The sequence below is a fragment of the Neodiprion fabricii genome, chromosome 2 (genome assembly GCF_021155785.1).
Source record: "Neodiprion fabricii isolate iyNeoFabr1 chromosome 2, iyNeoFabr1.1, whole genome shotgun sequence".
In the NCBI taxonomy this organism is placed as follows: Eukaryota; Metazoa; Arthropoda; class Insecta; order Hymenoptera; family Diprionidae; genus Neodiprion; species Neodiprion fabricii.
This window is the reverse complement of record NC_060240.1, coordinates 10711843-10732073: the sequence shown is the minus strand read 5'-3', so window position 1 is coordinate 10732073 and position 20231 is coordinate 10711843. Positions and strand designations below refer to the sequence as shown.

Here is a 20231-nt window from a genome sequence, read left to right as displayed (position 1 = left end):
ATTACAAATCTGAAATCAAATTTAAAAAATTCAAGATAACGGCTTCGATATTATAGATGAAAATTTTTAATTTGATCGAATACGGTCGAAAAACTCAATGCAGTGATTTTCGAGGCTGCCAATTAGATTCTCTGTACTGAATTTTCAAAATCTGATTTCAGCTTTCTAATCAGCAAACACCTTTTTTTTCTCCGAATTCGAGCGAATTTGAAACTTTGATCCGCCATCTCAATTTTGAAAAATCCGATATCACAAAATAACAATCTATGTAAAACATGTACACGTGTAGCGGGATAACTTTTTCATAAGCAAATTATTCCTTCAACGTTCCCATTTTTTTTCGATCAATTTGTTTCTAACCGTAATAATCTACGTCACATCGCAAAAATGACTCCCGAGTATTGAAAACCCATAAGTGCAGTTTTTTAAATATTACAAAAAAAAAAGAAAAAAAAACGGCCATAAAACACCTGGTAAGAATACCGAAGACGAACGTGACTGAAAGGGTTAAAAATCGAGAACCACCCCTTTAACATCCCCCCCCCCGTAAGAATCGAAGCGGATATCTCCGACGACGAGAGATGCAGACAACGGTCATCCAGGTGTACCGTGCAGGTAAAACTCGGGGTGGGGTGTCGACCATCCCCCTCCGCTCCCACCTACGCCGCAAGCTCGGCGCCCGATTGGCGAAGAGCTTTCGTGACGTCACAGAGCCGTCACCCTATGTATATGATGAAGCACGCGGAGCCTCAGTCTGCCCTTGCTTCTCACGCTGACCTGTCTGGCTTGGCTTTATACGACCTGCAGGTCCCTCATCTCGCGAACGACCTCCGGCACGATTACAGCTTTCGCCGATTGAAATCCAACCCGCATTCGAAGATCCCGTCAAGAACCACCGAGGAGGCCAGAGACTCGCAGATTCGAGAAACCGTAGGTGAGCCTTTTTTTTCTATCTCTCTCTCTTTTGTTTTCAATTTTTCACGGACGTACCATTTTTTTTTCTTTTTTCAAAACAAAAAAATTACTCGCGAAGTGTAAAATACACTTTGTCAAATGACGAATAGTTTTCGCGTTGCAAAAAAAAAAACAATCTTTCGCAATCGTCTGTCGGTCTGAAAATATTTCCGGACAGTTTTGTGAAATTAGAAGAAAAAAGAAAGAGAAAATGAAAAAAAAAAAAAACTTCCACCTTGGAGAACGATTATTGGAATTACGATCGAAGAATCGAAATCCAAGGCGAATTTTGTTGATATGTTGAGTTTGAAATTTTTTACGAAAATTGTGTTTGGAAAAAATTGATAGTGCAACGTCTAAGATCTAAGATATATTACATTGATCAGATTTACAGATTTTACGCAAGAAGGTCTTATAGTTGATGATTTTTTTTCTAAATTAGGTTCTAAAACATCAAAGAATATTACGTCGGCTTATATCTATTTTCGCCAAAGACTCCTTTCGCATCTTTCAGAAAATCCTCAAAATCTAGACTAAGAGAAATATTTTTCAATCATGGTTGATACTTTATTCCACTCCAGATCGAACCGAACAAAATGGAAAGGAATTTTTACGTCGCATTAAAATCTTGAGTAAGATCTCGTATAACACACGTCACTGAATTGCACAATTAAAAATTTAAACTTGATTTTGTAAAATTTTACGCATCAATTGACAGGGAGAAAATATTTGCAGTTGGTTGGTTTTTTTTTTTTTTTTTGCCGATAGAGAATTTTTGAGAACTTTTCGCTTCGGAGTTCGAAAAAATGGTGAAGTTTGAGCGAAATGCCGAGTTCCTCTTCTATTCCTTTTTCCTTGTCTTATTTATGGTTTCGCCGGTACCACGTGACCCTGAACGATTACGTCATAAGGATTTAGCTGAGGAAATGGCGATCAACGTCGGTCCTAATCGCAAGTAAAAATGCCAGTCGTATATTTCGTCGTGTGCATATTGTATCCAAAGCTGAGATTGCTCAGTTTCTGATGTGCTCAAGATATCGCGAGGCGGTCGATTATAAGAAAGCTTCGACCGATTTGAAATCAGCCCCGCTGCACGCAAATCGCCGGTTTTTTCCTCATTCGTTTAATCAGAGTTCTTTTTTTTTTTTTGTTTTTTTTACCCCAAAATAAACTCACACCGTGTACGTTTATAGTAAATAAAAGATTTACCCGTACAAATCCAACTGATTGTGAGTTTCTTGCGACTTTGACAAGGAGAAAAAAAAAAGAGGAAACTGTTTGATTTATTCGTTGAAATTTTTATCATTTTCTCAATTGTTTTCAAAACTACCAATCGGTAATCATTGGAGAAAAAAATTTCTTCCTCAATTCATCGAGTTCATGTTAATCTGGTTATTCAATTTTTTTTTTTTTTTTTTTTTATCGACATGTGATTTATAAGAAAATTTAAACGAGAATATCTATCTAATAGGTAGGTGAAAAACTTCAATTCAACACCGTTGAAACTGCAGTTGAATGACAGAATTTTTGCCTCGAAATTCCAAGTGCTAATCTCAAAATACGAAGAATTTGCAAAACAGAAATATTTCAATGAGTAGCAATTTTTTTCTACAATTTACTTTGAAATATGTAAATTCAATGTTTAAAATAACAAATTTTTATCGATCAACGGATCAATATTTTGTATTCTTTTTTTTTTTTTTAATCTCTTAAAAATCATCCCCCAGAATTATAAACTGTTTTTTTCTCGAACGGGAGTAAAAATTCTAACAATCAGTACCGAAATTTTTGAGGTACATGTTAGTGGAAAATTTTTCAAGCCTGCAAAATCGAGGATTTTCCGAATACTGTATTTTTCATATGTATAATTTTATCCGTGCGTTTAGTTTGGAAGCAATTTTTAATAATAAACATATAAAAAATAATGTTTCATAACGAATGAAAACAAAATTTCACTCTCGGAATTTTAAGTTTTCGATTCAAGTTGATTGTGTAAGATGTGAGATATTTTTTCAAATTTTTACCATTCAACCAAATTTGATGATACGGAATTAATCCTGCAACGATTTTTTTGAGAGTTGAATTCTCCTCGAAAGTGAACAAAATCAGTAGCTAAGGGTTGAATATAAATTTCCCAAAAAAATCTATCATCGAATGTATTTACTGGCGGAATTATTGACTCTAACAATAAAAATTGGCGCAGAAATTTTACCGAAAATTTACTTCTCTAGTAAAATGTAATGTTTTGCAGAGAAAGTACGTAAGTATAATTAAAATGCGGTCAAGTGATACATGTAAAAATTTTCGAACAGGACATTTTCTCCAAGTCATTTCAACGCGTTTAGACTTCGAATCCCGATATAGTAACTCTTTAAAATTGCGTGCAGTTTTTTACACGCAAAAAGTGTTTAGGTGAAAACAGGAAAATAAAAAAAGAACTGAATTTTTCCAGTTACTGTAACAAATGAAATTTTTCTCAGCGTGGGAACAGGAAGGCATCGAGTTGGCAATTTTTCGTTACTTGTTATCCAGAAAATATTTTACGCGGATGCCTGTATTCCGAATTATCGTTGTATCGACGCCGCTCCGACGCCATTCGAGTGCGAATCGTTGCAGCTAAGGGTGCTAAATTATCAAAATTCAGGCATCTGGCATCTGGCGAAGGGGATTCGAATTGTGGCCGACGGGCTTTTCGCTCGGCTTATAAAGGCCACGCCGGAAGCTCACCCCGACATCGCTAAGTTGGTAGAAGCGATCGTATCTTAAATCGGGTTTAAGTAACCACCCTTGCCTTCGTTGATACGTACTTACTTACGTATGCGTACGTTAAACATTGGATATTTACATTAATGTAGATTACTTTGTGTTAATGTCTCAGCATCAAAATTAATACGACCTTTTTGTAAATCTTATTCGCCGTTAAGATTTTTCCTCGACTTATTTCGTTTCATTCTCATTTTCCGTTTATCAATGATCAATTACCTCGGCAATCGTTTGTTAACTAGGAATTAATTATGAACTATAAGTATTGTTGTTTCGTTATGTTTATATTCCGAGCTTTTTTTTGTTTTTTTTTTTTTTTCATCGCGAAATCATTTTCATAATCAGTACAGGGATTTTCAAATTAGTGGACGTCTTTGTGTTCCGTATAACGAATAAACGGCGTTTGTTACTTTACGTTTTGTTTAACGGTTGAATTCTAATGAAATGGTTTGGAAAAGATTGAACACAAATCATTCATCTCCTCTTTCGATAAAGTGTAAAATTATGTTAGCGTATAAAGATGATGAGAAAGTGTACGAACGATTGTAAAATATCGAAATCTTACACTTTTTACTCCGTCATTTTATTCAAAAAATGCCTCTTTTTTTTTTACCGAAAATTTTCGATAAATCGTTTCACCCTAAATTTAGTTCAGGACTTGTTTCGTGATCTTGAAAGAAATGGAAAATAAACGGATAATAAAAAATTTCAAAAAATACCCAAACAACAAATCGTTACATCAGATTCAAGATTCGCGGAGATTTATCGTCCATTCGAGTCGCATCTGACGGAGTGGAAAACAAGGCGAACGGTGTAATTGCAGCAGTGAATCCTTATTTTCAAACACCTTGATGCATGCGTACGCGTACCGAAAGTTGACAGTGAAAAATTAGGGAGAATATAAACGCGTGTAGCTGAAAACGCGTTATGGCAACAAGGAGTGGTACACAACATAACTTACACGAGAAAATAAAATATTCAGTACTGGCTGATTGTATTCTTGAAATGCTCACGCGATGAGTAGGCGAAACTAAAGTGGACTGAAACGATATCGTTTTGCCCACCGAAATGGCCAAAAATCATGCCGTAAACAACAAACGTACGTGAAGAATTTTATTTTTACCGAACGACGAAAGAAAAAAAAAGCAATGTTAAAAAAGTTCACTCCAGAGCGATGATTCGTTTCAATTTATTTTCGGAGTAATTTAAAACAAAGAAATTCGAATGAAGTAGAAAAGACGAAACGAAAAACAAAAGAGGCTCATCTTTTTTGTCGTGGTTAAAAATTTTCGCCTCCTCGGAAAGAATTTACCGTGTAAATTTCATTGAGGCAAATTATGGCTCGTTATGAATTGGCTAATTTCAAACGATTAAACGAGAGCTCGTTTTCACCAAAAGACTGAAACTCTAGAAAAACGTGTTGTTTCGTGTAATGAGAGGAAAGTGAAATGAAAAATTATTAAGGTCATTCAGCGTAATTATTGCGTTTTTGAGAAGTTCATTTCTCGGAATCGTAAGTGTGAAAATCATTGGAATCGTGATAAAGAAGCTTTTTCTTCTTCGCTTAAGAAAAGAATTTTCCGTGTCATAAAAATTGAGGAAATGTTAATAATCTGTATGTTTCCGTTCTGTCTGTTCGAAGGCAAAAAAACAAATTGGCACATCGGCTGATAAATATGTCGCAAAGTGTTTGCAGAAATTGAAAAATATCTTTCGGAAAAGTTCGAAACTACCGTATAATTTATGTTATCGTACAATTTCTTCGAATTTAAACAAGATTCGATGCGACATCGAAACAAAATCCGGAATCGTTATTGAAAGTAAAAATTTCGTGCGAATCGGGAAATTTCAAGTGACGGTAAAAAAATAACTGTTGTGTAAATAAATTAGAGTTGCTCTGGTGAACAATAATTGTGACGAATAGCGGTAAAGATATCGATCTTTGAAAGGAAAATTGTCGGTGATTACGGTGTCAGGTGGTTGAAAAAAAAAAAAAAAAAAAGGGGGGGAATGATCACAAAAAAATTAGCGAAAAACATTGAGGGAACAGAGAGCCTAAATAGATTGACAAATAAACGCGTCTCTACTCAAACGGATTAGACACAAGGAAGGAGAATAATGATTAATGGGATTTTAATAGCACGGTGTAAAATATTTTACAACTCTTTGTAGGCGGTTACCGATTTTCACGCTTGTCAACGAATCGCTTTCACCCTGCATCGAAACGGGGAAATGCAAATAGCAAGTCAATTTTTGCGGTTTTTAAAAAACAAATCCCTCAGAATTACGTTGAATTTTCGGAATATTTTAAGAAAAATTCTGCGTTAGCTTAGCAGAAAAAGATTGAATTATTTCGGTGTTGTTGGAGGGATTTAAAAAAATTTCAAACAATTTTTGAACACAGTTAGAATTCTTTGGAAAATTCAGGTTTTCGTCTTTTCTTCTATTCATGACCAAACTTAAGCTTGGGGTAAAAATCGATAAAAATTTCCAGAGGAACTTTATTCTGTATCGTAAATCTGAAAAAATTCTCATGCCATTTTCTTCTGCGTATTTTCCGACGGCACCGAATTACGAAAAACTGGGACGCATTTTCGAGAGAAATCGGCATTAATTAACTTGTACGAAATGCAGCTGGTAATATCTGAACATAACTGTAAAAGAATACGTTGAATTTTCGAAAACTTCCGCAATTTGACTGAAATTATTTACCGGATAGAGATCAAAAAAGTAAAGAGAAAGAGAAATGTGTCTAAAAGTTTCTGGAAATTATTCTCGCCATGGGGCAAATCGTTTCCGCCTAACTAGAAGGCAGTTAAAAATCAGGTTAAACTTTCAATTTCCTCTAATTCTTCCCACGAACATAATTGCCAATATCACCGTAATCAATGCCGGTACTTATCTGAAATCAAATTGAGCACGTCTGCGGTATCAGAATTTAAACTTATTATCATAGACCGGAAAATTTTCAGAGCAGTTTCAACAATTTGGTCTTTTATTTATTTATTTATTCATTTATTTATTTATCGAAACGTCCGAGTTAAAATTGTTAAATTCAATTCAACTTCTGATCCGTAAAAGTAACGAGCTCAACAAATTCGTTAGTTTGTTTGTTCAGCGATCGCGTCAATTAAATTTTGCGTTCAAATCAATTCCAAATTGCGTAAAAATTTTCAAAATTTTACGTCTCACAAACAGACGCAGATTCGTTCTCGCTTACGAAGAGCTGCAACTTCTTCAAAGAATTCGATACTCCGATTATGTGATTTCGGGTTTTCCAATTTTCACCTCAGATTCCATAGCGAAAGAACCTGAAAATTGGGTCTCAAGTTGCGCCGTCGATTATCGTCGGAATTCAATCAACTTCGAACGGTGTCCCTGTTTTTTTTTTTTTTTTTTTTTCGAGCTTTTTTTAAGAGCGGCATCTTTTTAAGCGCGCGATAATTGTTCGGCTTCATTTGGCGAGGGATAATTATTTTGGTTAGGAAAATCACAATCCGCGACTCCGCTAACTTGGTTGGCATACTCGCTAAGAGTCAATAAATCGAAATAAATTGTATTTGAGTTTGGCTCGGGTTCGACAATCCAATCTAATTTTTACATATTTATACAGTTACGAAACCTTTTCAACACTTTTCGATTATTCAATCTTCTTCAACTGCCATTCACTTCACCAGATTTCAGGATTCAATGTTTTCCTTCTCCGTAAATCTAGCGAGAAGTTCAGACGCTGGTGAAAAAAAATTCTCATAAATTTCTCATGATTTTTTTTCTTTCTTTCTTTTCGTTCCTTTTCGAAGGGGGAGGGGGAGAATCCCGGGAATGTACCATGTTTTCAGACAGTTAAATGTGCGGAAGGGTTTTAAAAAATTCAAGTCTCGACGTATCTCTGAGGGGATGTTTTCAATAAAACTTGAAATTAAAGTACTTTTAAGAAATTTGTATAAAAAAAAAAATGAATAAATAAAAGTCAAAGGCTTTTGTAAAAATTTGGAAAAATCAAAACTCTGCGTAGAAATAGAGACGTTCTTGCGAAATCCTAAAAAAGTTGTTAAAATTTATAGGAAACTTTTGAAGAAAGACTGTGAAAAATTGTCGGAAATTTATATTATCAGGGAATTTGTGGAAATTCCTGAAAGTTAAACTGAAATTTTTCATTTTGATTGAAATTATAAAAAACGCAGACAACTAAGAGAAAATGGAAAAAAGAATCACCCGAAATTGATGCGAAGCTTTTTTCAAATTTCAATGATACTGTCTTTTTTCGTTGTCACGTTGAATAATTTTTTATAAGCACGATTTTCTCGGACGATTCGGTGGAATTCGCTTAAAAACTTTCGTCAAAAATATTTGTACGAGAACTTGGCAATATTAAAACTCTTATACGGCATTTTCTGTAAAGATTTCAAACAAAATAATATCTGGATGTCTTCGCGGTTCTAGATTGATTTTTTCATTGCGAAAACGTCAAAAAAAAAAAAATGGAAACAACCGTCTTCTCAACGATCGTTAATAACTCGATAGATTTTGTCTCAAACATTTTTACTCAAAAAACAAAAACAAGCGACTATAATTTCGACACTTGGGTATCAGTTTTCAAACAATGAAAAAAAAAAGTCTGAACAAATTCATCGGTAATTCTCACCTCGAGAGATTTTTTCAATAAAAAATTGTTTTCATCGATTCGGAATTGTTTGAAATTTTTTGCTTTCCGTAAACTCGAATAACAAATGAAAACCTAGTAAAAATCCTTGCAACAACAACGAATTTCTCACAGAGTGAGTAAATTACAATCGAGTTTTATCTCTCGCTGCTGTCTTTTGCCTTCGTTCGCGAAATTTTCATCCCTGCATTGAAAATAAACAGGCTCTCGAGTTTTTTGTTTAAATAAGGTCCGGTTTTAATCTCCGAGTAAACAGAGCCCAGATAGCCGCGTATCTTCCGGTCAATATCTGCTCAATCACATCATCCACTCCGTCAATTTCGTCCACCCTGATAATCCCGACGGCTTATTGTACGTATATTCGCATACCCGGACGACGGGACTCTAAGTGTGAGTGAAACTCGCCTATATTACAGGAAAATTCACAAATTTCCCATCCCAGTCACGTCTGTAATCGTACCGCGTTCATTTTTCTTCGATCAAAGCAACCCCCGAGCAATATTCTTGCGTGACGCCTGAGTGTCCGATTTTTCTTTACGACCAAGCGCGAACATTTTCGGAATCAATGAGAAGCTTGCCCGACGATGAATTCCGATTAACTGTGGATTATTTAAAAATTTTCCGGGTTTTTTGATGCTAGAAAGAGAAAAAAAAAAAATAAATAAAACAAAAAAATAACGCAAGGGATCGAAATCAATTTAATTTAGACAAATTTATTTTGCGGGATATGAATTTCGGAAAGTTTCTCAACGTTTCCGAAAGATTTCTAACAATTTTTTAATTTTGTTTCTTTTTTTTTTTTTTTTCATTGGTAATTGTAGAAAATTTCCGAAAAAAAAAAGTTTTCGTTATTCGAGCTTCGTTGAAAATACTTATTTACGAAAACTGTCGTATTTGTTTATCTGCATTTTAGAAAAGTGATTTCAACACGCAGTTCGTATTTTCAACAGTAGTGCAACTTTTGAATGTTTGAAAAACCGTAAAATTTTCACAGGCATTAGAAATTTCTTTCACAAAATGAAAAAATCGAAATAAGATACAAAGTTCGTGAAAATATTGTGATAATTTCAAGGAAGGTTTCAATTCTTATATTATTTGCGAGACGTTGTATTAAACAAATTACAATAACCGCAATAAACCTCGTCTATAAAAGATTGTAAAAATAATTATAGGAACGGTGCGGTTCAAAAATCGGCAATTTGGCATGGAATGCACCATACGTACGTATATTTCTTCGTTGAATATCGACGCCGTTAAGTGGGAATATTGAATACCTGTTGATTGAGGCGTGAAGTCTGTATCCATATAACTGATATCTATACGCGACATACTCGCAAATTCTGTAGATTTGCGGTATAATTTTTATAGCAACGCTTTGTAACAATTTTTCACAAATTTTCGATCAATCTTTTACGCGGACGAGCAACAAACGTTTACACAAATCCCAAACCTCTTTCCTCGCGATTCTCGCGACGAGATTATTTTTTGCGATATTACAATTGACACTTTTGTTGATTATTTATCGTTTTTTTCATCACACGGAAAAACTATTTCTCCGCTTTACCGAACAAATCGATCAAATATATCGCGAGAAAAGTTTCTCTAATGAATAAAAAAAAAGAATGACATGATCAGAACAACGGTTTGTGTTACCAAGTGAAATGAAATTCATTTGATTCTTTGCTTTTTGCGTTTGGCAAGTTGAACACAGTTTTTTTCCCCAGTTTCTTTTCACCGGTTTCAACCACGTTACTTGACTGTTCGTTTCACCCCCGAGATCCAGAATTGCAATTTCGTCAAACAAGGGAAAAATTGTAGGGAAAAAAATGACACGAGCTTTCCCACGAATGCCAGATTGAATAATAAAAAGTAACGAGATTCTGTGCAAAAAACTCCGAGAATAAGGCAGAACTCATCCTGCGTCGCAAATAATTGACGAATTCAACGTTAGTCAAATTTTGTTCAATAAATTTAATCTGTAATTAGCTTTGACGATCAATTTACACTTAAAAAAAAAAGAAAAAAAAAGAAAGAAAGAAAGAATTCATATTTTTTCATCCGCAATGTCGCGTACGTGATGATCGACGATTTTATAGCTCAAATCTCTGCTCTTGAATCCCATAATCGTTGTCGATAAGATATCGGTTCGAGTACTCGTGAAGTTATTCATCACGTACAGTGAAAGTGACAAATGTGAAGTGAAGTGGCGATTTATATTATCTAATCGTATATCATTTGACGGTAAAAATAGAAACTGAATAAAAAATTATCATATTGTCTTCGATTCAATTTATCTGTCTGTGAATCGTAAAAGCATAATCGATGTTTCGATCGTTTTTCACGCCTTTTTTCAAACTGTTGGAAAAATGAAATTCATCCGCAGTGACCTAATTTACAGAATTAAAATTATCAAACGAGTCGGTACGTTTATAGTCTCTTTTCAATTATGCTCTTTTTTTTTGTGGGTATTTGTATATTCAGTTAAAACGGTGAAAGAGAATTTTATTTTTTTTTTATAAATTACAGGCATTATTATATCGACGGAAAACGGTGGAAAAAAATCATCGATAACGTCATTAAACGGCAATTTTTTTACGTGGAATAAGGAGTGAAAAAATTGCGCTAAAAATCAATGTTTCAGAAAACATTAATTTCTCGGCAAAACCAATTATTACACAAATTTTTTTTTTCATCAATATCTTCACGTATTCGAGGCAGTAACCGTGTTGATATCTCGATATCGGAACCTATTTTTAATTCAACCGCAACGTTAACACGTCGAATTGTTTATAATTTAAGTTTTAAAATTACAAACAAAAAAAAAAAAAAAAAAAAAGAAAGTTTTAATATATTCTCAACGAAATTCGTACGGTGATAAAATCCACATCAATTTGACAATCCAAACAAGACCGTTGCTTCCAGACATAATTTCAACACAATTATGACGTGGTTTCGTTATCTTCGCTTCATTATCCTCGTTATTATTATTTCACAGGGTGTATAAAATACGAGGTGAGTTAAATTTTTCCACGTTTTATACGGCCGGGCTAAACGGGCAAACACGAGTGGTAATTGAAAAAGGGTTTTTCGTCGTCCATAAGGTGGCAATTTTCTCAGAGTTCTTGATTGCTCGCGACTCTCGCAGCGTTCAACCGCTCCAAGGAGATTTCAATGCGACTCGTGGATGCAGTGTCACAGCCTCCCTAAAATACGGGAATCCGACGCTTCTGGGGAGGAAGCGGGGTTAAAGTTCCGAATTTTTCAAGTTCCGATAGCGACTAATTACGAATTATCTGCTGGCTAAACTTGAGGTAAAGAAATAAAACTTTGAAGAACCAACAAAGTTTCGAACGGTCGAAAACCCGACGGCACAAAGTTCCAAAATTCAATTCAAGATGGAGCAAAGTTGCGAAAAGTAAAGTTTCGATGGAGTTAAATTCCGAAAATTAATATATAATTATCACGCAGCGTAGTTTACTCAACGAGTTGGTGTAAAAAATGAGAAGAACCGAAAATCAGAAATACCGGGAATCCGAACGTAAAGATGTCGAAAATCCAAAACAAAGAAAGATCAAATTGGAACTGAAAATCATCGATCATTCGGAATTTCGATGTTTCAGAATTTGTAATTTTCTCATTTCCGAGCTTCGGAATCTTGCATCTTCAGAACTTTTCGGAGTGACCGAAACTTCGTTGTTTTCTTCAAAGTTTGACTTCTTTGCTTGAAGTTTTTCCAGTAAAAAATTCGGAATCAGGCGTTTTCGGGAGTTTTCAAATTCGCAACTTCCACTTCGCCCCCTGAGAAGAGATCGAATGTAATCAGAAAAGCTGCTTATCTTAACAAATGACAAGAAGCGATTATTCGAAAACCCGACGGTCTTTGTCCGCGTGAATAAATCGAACGGCGAGTAGTTGACACGGAATAAGTCGAATTCAAATTCCGAAATACCAACCCCTTTTCCACGTAAATTTCTGCGTTTAGGGGTATACGAATGAAGTCTGAAGGTGCCTCGCAAAGTACGCTTGGCGACGATTGGCCGTGGATGGGGTTCCGAGTAGTTCCAATATGCCGAACCACCCGCCGATTCTATTGTCAGTATTATTATACGCAATATCTACATGCATACCTACCCTGAGAAATGTCGTAAGGGAAAATACTCCTCATCTCAACGATCTGAGGAAATTCTGTACGTCTACCTAATACCGAATCCGCTTCACAGTCCGCCCAATTCTATACACCATACCTATAACATGAAATTCACCCCACATAGAATTCTCAGAGTTTTTATTTATCCGTCCGCTTTTACAGTCAGACAATTACGTTTTGACATTTAGTCACGCGGCTCAGCCGATTTCGAGAAGAAAGTTGGTCCATCGTGTTTGAAGTTCTTGTCTTGTGTTTGAAAAATGTTGCAGCATCTCGAAAAGCGAGTCGTGTAGTTTTTGCAGCTTTTATAAGCTTGCAGGTAAAATAATATTCCTTGTAGTTTATGGAATTATTTCTTAATAGTTTGGAATAAACGCTCGATGGATTTTCGAGTGGATGGGATTGAACGATTTTTATGTTCCGGGTCTTGATCGACGCGAATTTAGCAAAATTCAAACCTGTTAGATTTTTGGCAAAATTGGTTTACCTATTTCTGAATATTTGACGGGATAAAAATTTTTTGAACGAGCAATAAGTTGAAAACGGATGGATTAATGTGAATTAAATTTCATCCGTTCATTCGACTTCGAAAAACTTGGTACTGATCAAATTTCGGGCAAAATCGGTCGAAGGCATTCCTAAGCTGCTTAAAAAAAAAAATTAACATCTTTCATCCGCGATTCTTTGACAATTTTACAAATAAAAGAAATTGTACAAAGTTTTGGAATTTATTAAGAATTTCGAAAAGGTTTTTGAAAACCGCTTTTTACTTCATCAATTTTGGTGAACGGAAGAAATAAAATTTAGGAAAACAGGTTATTGTATAGAAAATTCAGATTTTTCTGAAAAAAAAAACGAAGAAAATATTCGCAGATCAGAAATCCGCGAAAATCGATTCAAAAGTAAAACAGAGTCATTTTTCAGCAACGTAGGTACGATTAACGCGGAATTTTTTTATTCCAGCAGTCGCAGATATTATAAAAAAAAAAAAAAAAAAACTGAAATAAAAATTTTTCCACGAACTAAATTTATAAACAATGAAATTCTTTATCCCGTAACAGTTTAAAATTTCTCTCAAATCTGCTTCACACTCCTCAATGAATGATACTGACGTATTTTCCAATTTCCAGAACACATTCGATAACATATTTACTTCGATCTGCGGTACTTACGAGAGATGTAACCACGTAACTCCTTATTGTTTCCTAGAAACAATCTAGGTCGAACAATCGATGCAATTATCAACCAACAACGGACCTTAGCTTCATATGACATCGAATACCACGTAAGACGGCTCGACCTGCTCACATAAGATGCTATTTCGCTCGGAATGGAGACTTAGAATTGTACAGGTGACAAAAGCTTTTCACCCCGACGAATTGGCGTTACGTATCTTCTGGGATAAAAATAATCCCGAGTATTCTTTACGAAAAGGGTGATATAAAAATAGACGGTAAATTTTTTTTTTTTTTTCCAAAGAAAACTACAGAATACGACGAAACATGAGGATAATCTACAATTCTGTACGGAAAAAATCTGAACAAATTAATTTTCTACAGTATTAATGTGATGGTAATTTTTTCTTTTTTTTTCTTTTAAACTCTTCTTAAATTTCTTTCCTGTATTTTTTTAATGAAAGAATACAACAATCTACAAGTTTACACGTAAAAGTAGAAATTACGAACTCATTTTGTTGATGTGAAGATTTCAACGAAAGGTACAAATTATTACGAAATATCATGCTGATCTTCAATTTTTAATTAAAAAAAATAAAAAATATGTATCGAAGCAACAAGCTTATCGCCCTCTATATCCCAGCTGTGCACATTAAGGTTTAATAGTTGTGCTAATTGACGTGGAATCTAGCTGGCGGTTAAATTATGCAACGATGAGCTATAAATCCTCGTTAAGGTGGTCAGTTCACGTCACCGGTATTTCCCAGATTTCGCTTCGAAGACAGAGAGAGAGAGAGAGAGAGGGAGAGAGGAAGCGAAATACGAAGTGAAGCAGGGAGAGAGGGCCGATTGCATATTTAAATTATTTAACAGAGCGCTGGTTCAATAATGTTCATTTTTTTTCATTTAGTTTAAGACATTTTGGTGATCGAATGCGGCAAAAGAAATACTTTGAGTAATAAACAATAAATAAAAGAGAGCCCGTTCTAAAAAAAAAAAACTAAACTAACAATAAAAACAACTACAAATATTCGACAGCTTCTAATTTTATTGAGAAAGAAATGGTTTTTTTTTTTTTTCCTTTTTTTTGGGTAAGAAATTTTTATCCATTTGACAAGGTGACTAGTTACAAGGTAATTGAATTTCATTAGTAAGGAAAAAGATGCTCTCAAGAAATTATCGTAATTTCTATTTCTACGTCTAGCGACTTCATTATTGGACGAAAAAAGTCTCGCGAGGGTTTATTTCGCTCCTCATTCTTTCCGGAATTGCGCAAAGTATCTCAGCTATGCACTTTTTGGCCCCTGAAATGCGAGAAATGTGGGAATAGTAAAGTGTGTCTTGAAGAAAAAAAAAAACGCACACAAAAAAACACAAAAAAAAAAAAACGCACACATTTTTTGACGATATTCGGGATATGAGTAAATTTCCCGAATTCCTCTACGAAATAACGACGCAACGTTGAAATTTTCAACTCTTTGTACATTCGTTTGTCAATTTGATAGGTAATTTGATAATAAAACGGGTGAGTTTGCTCGGTCGGTAAGGGTGGGAGTACCGCATGAGCTTAATGCTAGTTAACCGAGAAACTGAGCCTAACCTCTAAAACACGAAACGCGTTTAGTACGTCGTTTGAACCATAAATATATATTTACCAGATACTCCGTCGGATGAACCGGCAATTTAAGGGTGGGCCTTGATAAGCGGCAAAGGGCATGAATGAACATCCGTTTACGTCGCAAGTCTTGCGAAAGCTTCGTCGTTTTGACCTGCGCAGAAGTAAGATCCGGAAGGTTTTCGTACGTGTGGAAAGGAAGCTTCGGTGTTTTCTACATCGGGAACCTAATTCAATTACCATCACGTCTGCCAATTAAACCGGCAGCAGTTTGTTACCTAACGGAAAATAGTCCCTCTTACTTCTAAGATGAATCTGCCGCTGTGCAGCCGCGTCAAAAGCAAAAGGAAAAGCAGCAACGGAAGCGGCGAGCTTTTCGCCGTTAATTCAGCCCAGCTTACTAAAGCTAAATAAATTTTTCCTGATATCAGCCGAGTAATTACGATTTTCCTACTGCGACTTATTATACGGATGGCATGGAAATGAAAAACTTGTAAAAACTAAAGTGTGCCAAGGGCTAAATATAAAACGCGAAGCGTAACGCGGCTACTGGCTTCCGGTGTATCTCTCTCTCTCTCTCTCTTTACCTCTCTATTTCTCTATCTTTCTGCCTCTGGGCTTGACCCTCTTCGAAACTTTTTAACTTTTCTCTTTTCCCACCTTCCCGCATCTACGTAGTGTATGTATGTATGTATATATATATATATATGTACGTAGGTATACGCACAGTTCCTCGAGCATGGTTAAAGCTGCCCTTTGATTATCCCGACTCCAACGAATTCGAGTTCGAATATCACATGTACGAGGGCTTTACCGTCAAATTGCTGAACCGAACACCCGATTTTTTTAACTCCTCGCAATTTTCAAGCCCCTTTACGCTATTCAAGATCGCATCGAAATGGTGAGCCATAAATTTTATAGGAATTTAAATTGAACTACCGGTTTCGATTTTAGTCATTTATCGATTTTTTGAAAATCCGTAGCTTCGAGGGCGCGGGAAAAAAGCTTCGCGGCTTGTTTCAAGACATTTTTTGTACCTGTGAGTTTTGAGAAGGTGATAAGGAAATTTCTGTATAAGTATATTTGTCTGATTATTTCATTGGTTAGCTACGAAGATCTCTTACAGAATAATAAAATAAACAGTACGTGAATTAAAAACGAGAAATCGTTGAATATCAATTCTTCGTTTTAAATTGCTTCTAAATTGTTAAAAATCTGGTGTAACAAATTTCCTAGTTTTCAATTTATGATAAATTTTATTATATAATATAATAAAACGAGTCATCGTAGAGCGAAATGGAACGAATCTGCTAGATTTTTAACAATTTTAAAGAAATTTTAAACGAAGCATCGGATATTTAATTTATTGTTTACAATTCCGGTAACTTATAACTTCGTATTTTTAAATCACATATCTTCGGAGCTGGCTAATTAAATAATTTAACAAATACTCGATGTACTCGCTGCAGTGTCGATTTGTTAACAATCAACTTTCCGCGGTTTCGAAAATGCCGCAAAGAGATAACTAACTGTTGAATAACCGCGAGCATAAGGGGGGACGTTTATCTTCTCTCCAGGGCAGCGAGGATGGGGATTGTGTGAAAAAGCGAACCCGAGAGAAAACTAGAATTTTATATTCATAACCTTATTCACATGGAACTTTACGCAGAGATCGTTGCAGGAACTGCAAATACGGATAAAATTTTCTCTACAGTCGAGGATCTGTACCATAATATGTTGCGTTGAACGCTAGATGAAAATCGTCATAGATGCGACGCGAAATATTGTTGAATCTGTTTTTTTAACCATCCCGAAACGGGCGGTTTTGCTGCTGAGAGGTTGCGCATTTTTTTATTTCTTTTGATTTCATTTTTACTGCGATTCAGTAAACGGAAAAGTGATTAAAACGGAAGGATAAAACGTTTCGGAAATGCATTTAAATTACGAAATTTCATCTTTACGTTTGTCAATTTTTTTTTTTTAAAGATTTCGAACTTTGCATGTGTCTGGTTGATACAACGTTTCGGAATTGAGTTTATTCCGTTTTTAAAGCATTTGAAATTTTTTTATGAATTTGAAAATGAAATTAATGAAAAAAAAAAAATAGATTCGAAAGATGATCAAAATTATAGCAGCTTTCACCTTCGTTGAAGATGGATTAATTTTTTTTATAAAGTTAGGAATAAAAGAGAAGGCAACAGCTTTTTGTGTTAATTGCTCAATTATTGAGCAAATTTCAATCTTACCGAATGTTCATGCATTTTGCACAAATAAAAGAATAAGAACTAGATATTCCAAACTTGAATTACTGTACCTACCGCAAGCTTGAAAAGAAAATAATCGCAAGTATTGCTGCAAACATTTTTTTCTTTAATTTAACATGATGTTTTTTTTTTTTCTATTCCGAGGAGAATGAAACCGCGAGTCGGTCATACGAAAAAAACCGTTTCCGTAAATTTGTCTTTATAACGCACGAAAACATGGATATAAAAAATGATTAGAGTGTTTTCAGTTTTGGTAATGTATAACTTCTGCCGATATCGTTACGGTTAAAATTCGCTACTTTGAAAATTTTCTTTCTCTTTATCGCGAAGATTGTCTCTATGCTCTTGGCAAAAGAATTGTTACGCTGCAATAATTGATATATCAGCTACGAAGTCCGCTCTCGCATCTAATCCAGATTAAATTTCGTGCACGTCTAGAAACTCGAAGAGAAATAATAATAAAGGTTCCGCAGCATCCGGTAGGTAAGTAACGTATAACGCTGTCTTCTCGACAAAACGAAGCCCACCAAACGAATTCGACGCTCTCTTTTCGAATCAACTCTCGGAATCAGTATTTGAGACGCACAAGTCGAGCTACAATCAGCTTTCACATTTATACAGATCCGTTTGTTCGCTTCTTTTTTTAAGTTCAATTTTACTTAGATTTTTTTCGTTACACGAAATGCAATTCCTTATATATTATTATATGTAATTATTGTTTTATTTAAAGTTGCGGGGTAAACTTGTCAAGAATACCGAGACAAGTGAGTTGTGTAATTATAATATCACGTGACCCGATCATCGTAACCGCCCGATAATTTTAATACGCACCGCGTAATGCACATTATGAAAGTGCAACGGCAAATTATCAATTCAAAATCCCCGGAAGGACGGCTCTTTATTAGTAGCAAGAAGATTGTGCCCGGGAGTCAATATCGTTTTAATTATCTTAATCGCAAACTTTCCGATTATCCTGCAGATTAATTAAGAAGCACTTTTAATCCCTCCAATGTGCCGGATATAGGTACAATATTATATAATACACACCGTTCGTTTATAAATCCATATCGTTGCTGGCCAGCGAAGATAAACTGAATTTATTGAATAAATAATGCATTATTGGGATTGTCACTTTGCAGCGCGTCATCTGGTGAGAAAAAATCAAACTAATGCAATCGGGCTGACGGCCGATCGTTAACCCCGTTTTTTCGCGTGTGGAAAGCAGAACAAATATATATTATTCACCATGTTTAATTAATTTATCCGACACGAGTAACTTGAAACCCCAAGAATAACGATTTTCCTCCATTAAAATCGAAAACTTAGGTTATGTGGTGACAAAATGGCGTCGACAACCAGGCTCTGTCGTCATAAGGCTGACGGCTGATCGTTGACCGCGTTTTTTCGCGTTTGGATAGCAGAACAAGTATATTATTGACTATGTTTAATTAATTCATCTGTCACGAGTAACTTGAAACCCCAAGAATTACGATTTTCCTCCATTAAAATCGAAAACTTAGGTTATGTGGTGACAAAATGGCGTCGACAACCAGACTCTGACGTCATAAGGACATTTTCGAATCGGAGAGGAGGGGAAAAAACGAATCGATTATTCATCTATGATAAGTCTATGATATTTCCACGACAGTATTTCAAAGCGTCCGAGACGCGTGGGACGGATTTGTAAGCGGAGCGAGTAAGGATCTTTCTTTATTTACGAGCGTTCAAGGTGTGTACGAAATTTCAATTCTCGATTTATCGCCCCGTTTGTGTGCCGTTTTCAACCGTCTATACGTCTCCATGATCTCTATGCCTTCGTGTATCTTCACAATATATTCTTGTACATTTATGGGAACTCTTTTCTACGCCGGGCAATCCATCAAACTCAAAGGCGTCGACGTCGCCAGAGGATCTAATTCTGCTTCCTGCTTCCTTCAAAGCCTCAAGCTTCTTAGAAATTTACGTAGAGCTCCTGAGTTTGACGTGGGGTGAATTTGATCCCCGTTATGCAGCTGAATAATCGGCTATCTCCTATTGGAAGTAAAGCAAAAAACTGTTTTCTGAAACTCTTTCTAGTTTCTACGAATTCGCTGAAAATGTCTGACAGCGTCTTAAACTTTTTCAAAACCTCTGACCAATTCTAATCGTTTTTAGGGATTTTGCAGAAATATCAATGTTCCTCTTCAAAATTTTTTCGAATTCTAGTTTAATGAAAACTACCACCTGCCTATCGGAATAGTTGATTCGTACTGATTCCTGAAAATTTCTAATCCATTCCACATTTGTACAAAGCATTGCCGTCAGAAATTACGCAAAACTAACGAAATTCGAATCTTTTTAGATTTACGACGAAAAATAAAGTTCTGAAAAGATACGAATTTTCACTAGAAGTTCGTCTAATTTTTACCGACAACTTGACTTGCTTGAAAATATTCGGAATGACGAAAACAGCGAGTTTTTCAGACTTTCAACGAAAAATGAAGTTTCCAAAAAAATATCAGTTGTTTTAAGAAATTACTTACAAAAATTCGCAAAAATTATCTGTGTAAATAAAACTTTACCAGGAGTGAAACAGAATTGTTCTCATGCCAGTTCGAAAACATGGTACATTCGAAAAGATTTCTAAAACTAGATAACTTAAAATTTTTCA

The 20231-nt window shown here is 35.2% G+C and overlaps 1 protein-coding gene across 5 annotated transcripts in view; it reads left to right on the top strand.

The window, feature by feature from the left end:
• Nucleotides 1-758: 758 nt before the first annotated feature.
• Nucleotides 759-20231, top strand: part of LOC124175745 (tachykinins) — a 69971-nt gene continuing 50498 nt past the window's right edge. For 3 of the 5 annotated variants that reach the window (XM_046556235.1, XM_046556233.1, XM_046556231.1), the window contains exon 1: nucleotides 759-934. The gene's annotated coding sequence lies outside the window, so the exon portion shown is untranslated. The remainder of the gene's footprint in view (nucleotides 935-20231) is intronic. The other 2 variants (XM_046556234.1, XM_046556232.1) reach the window with 1 other exon arrangement.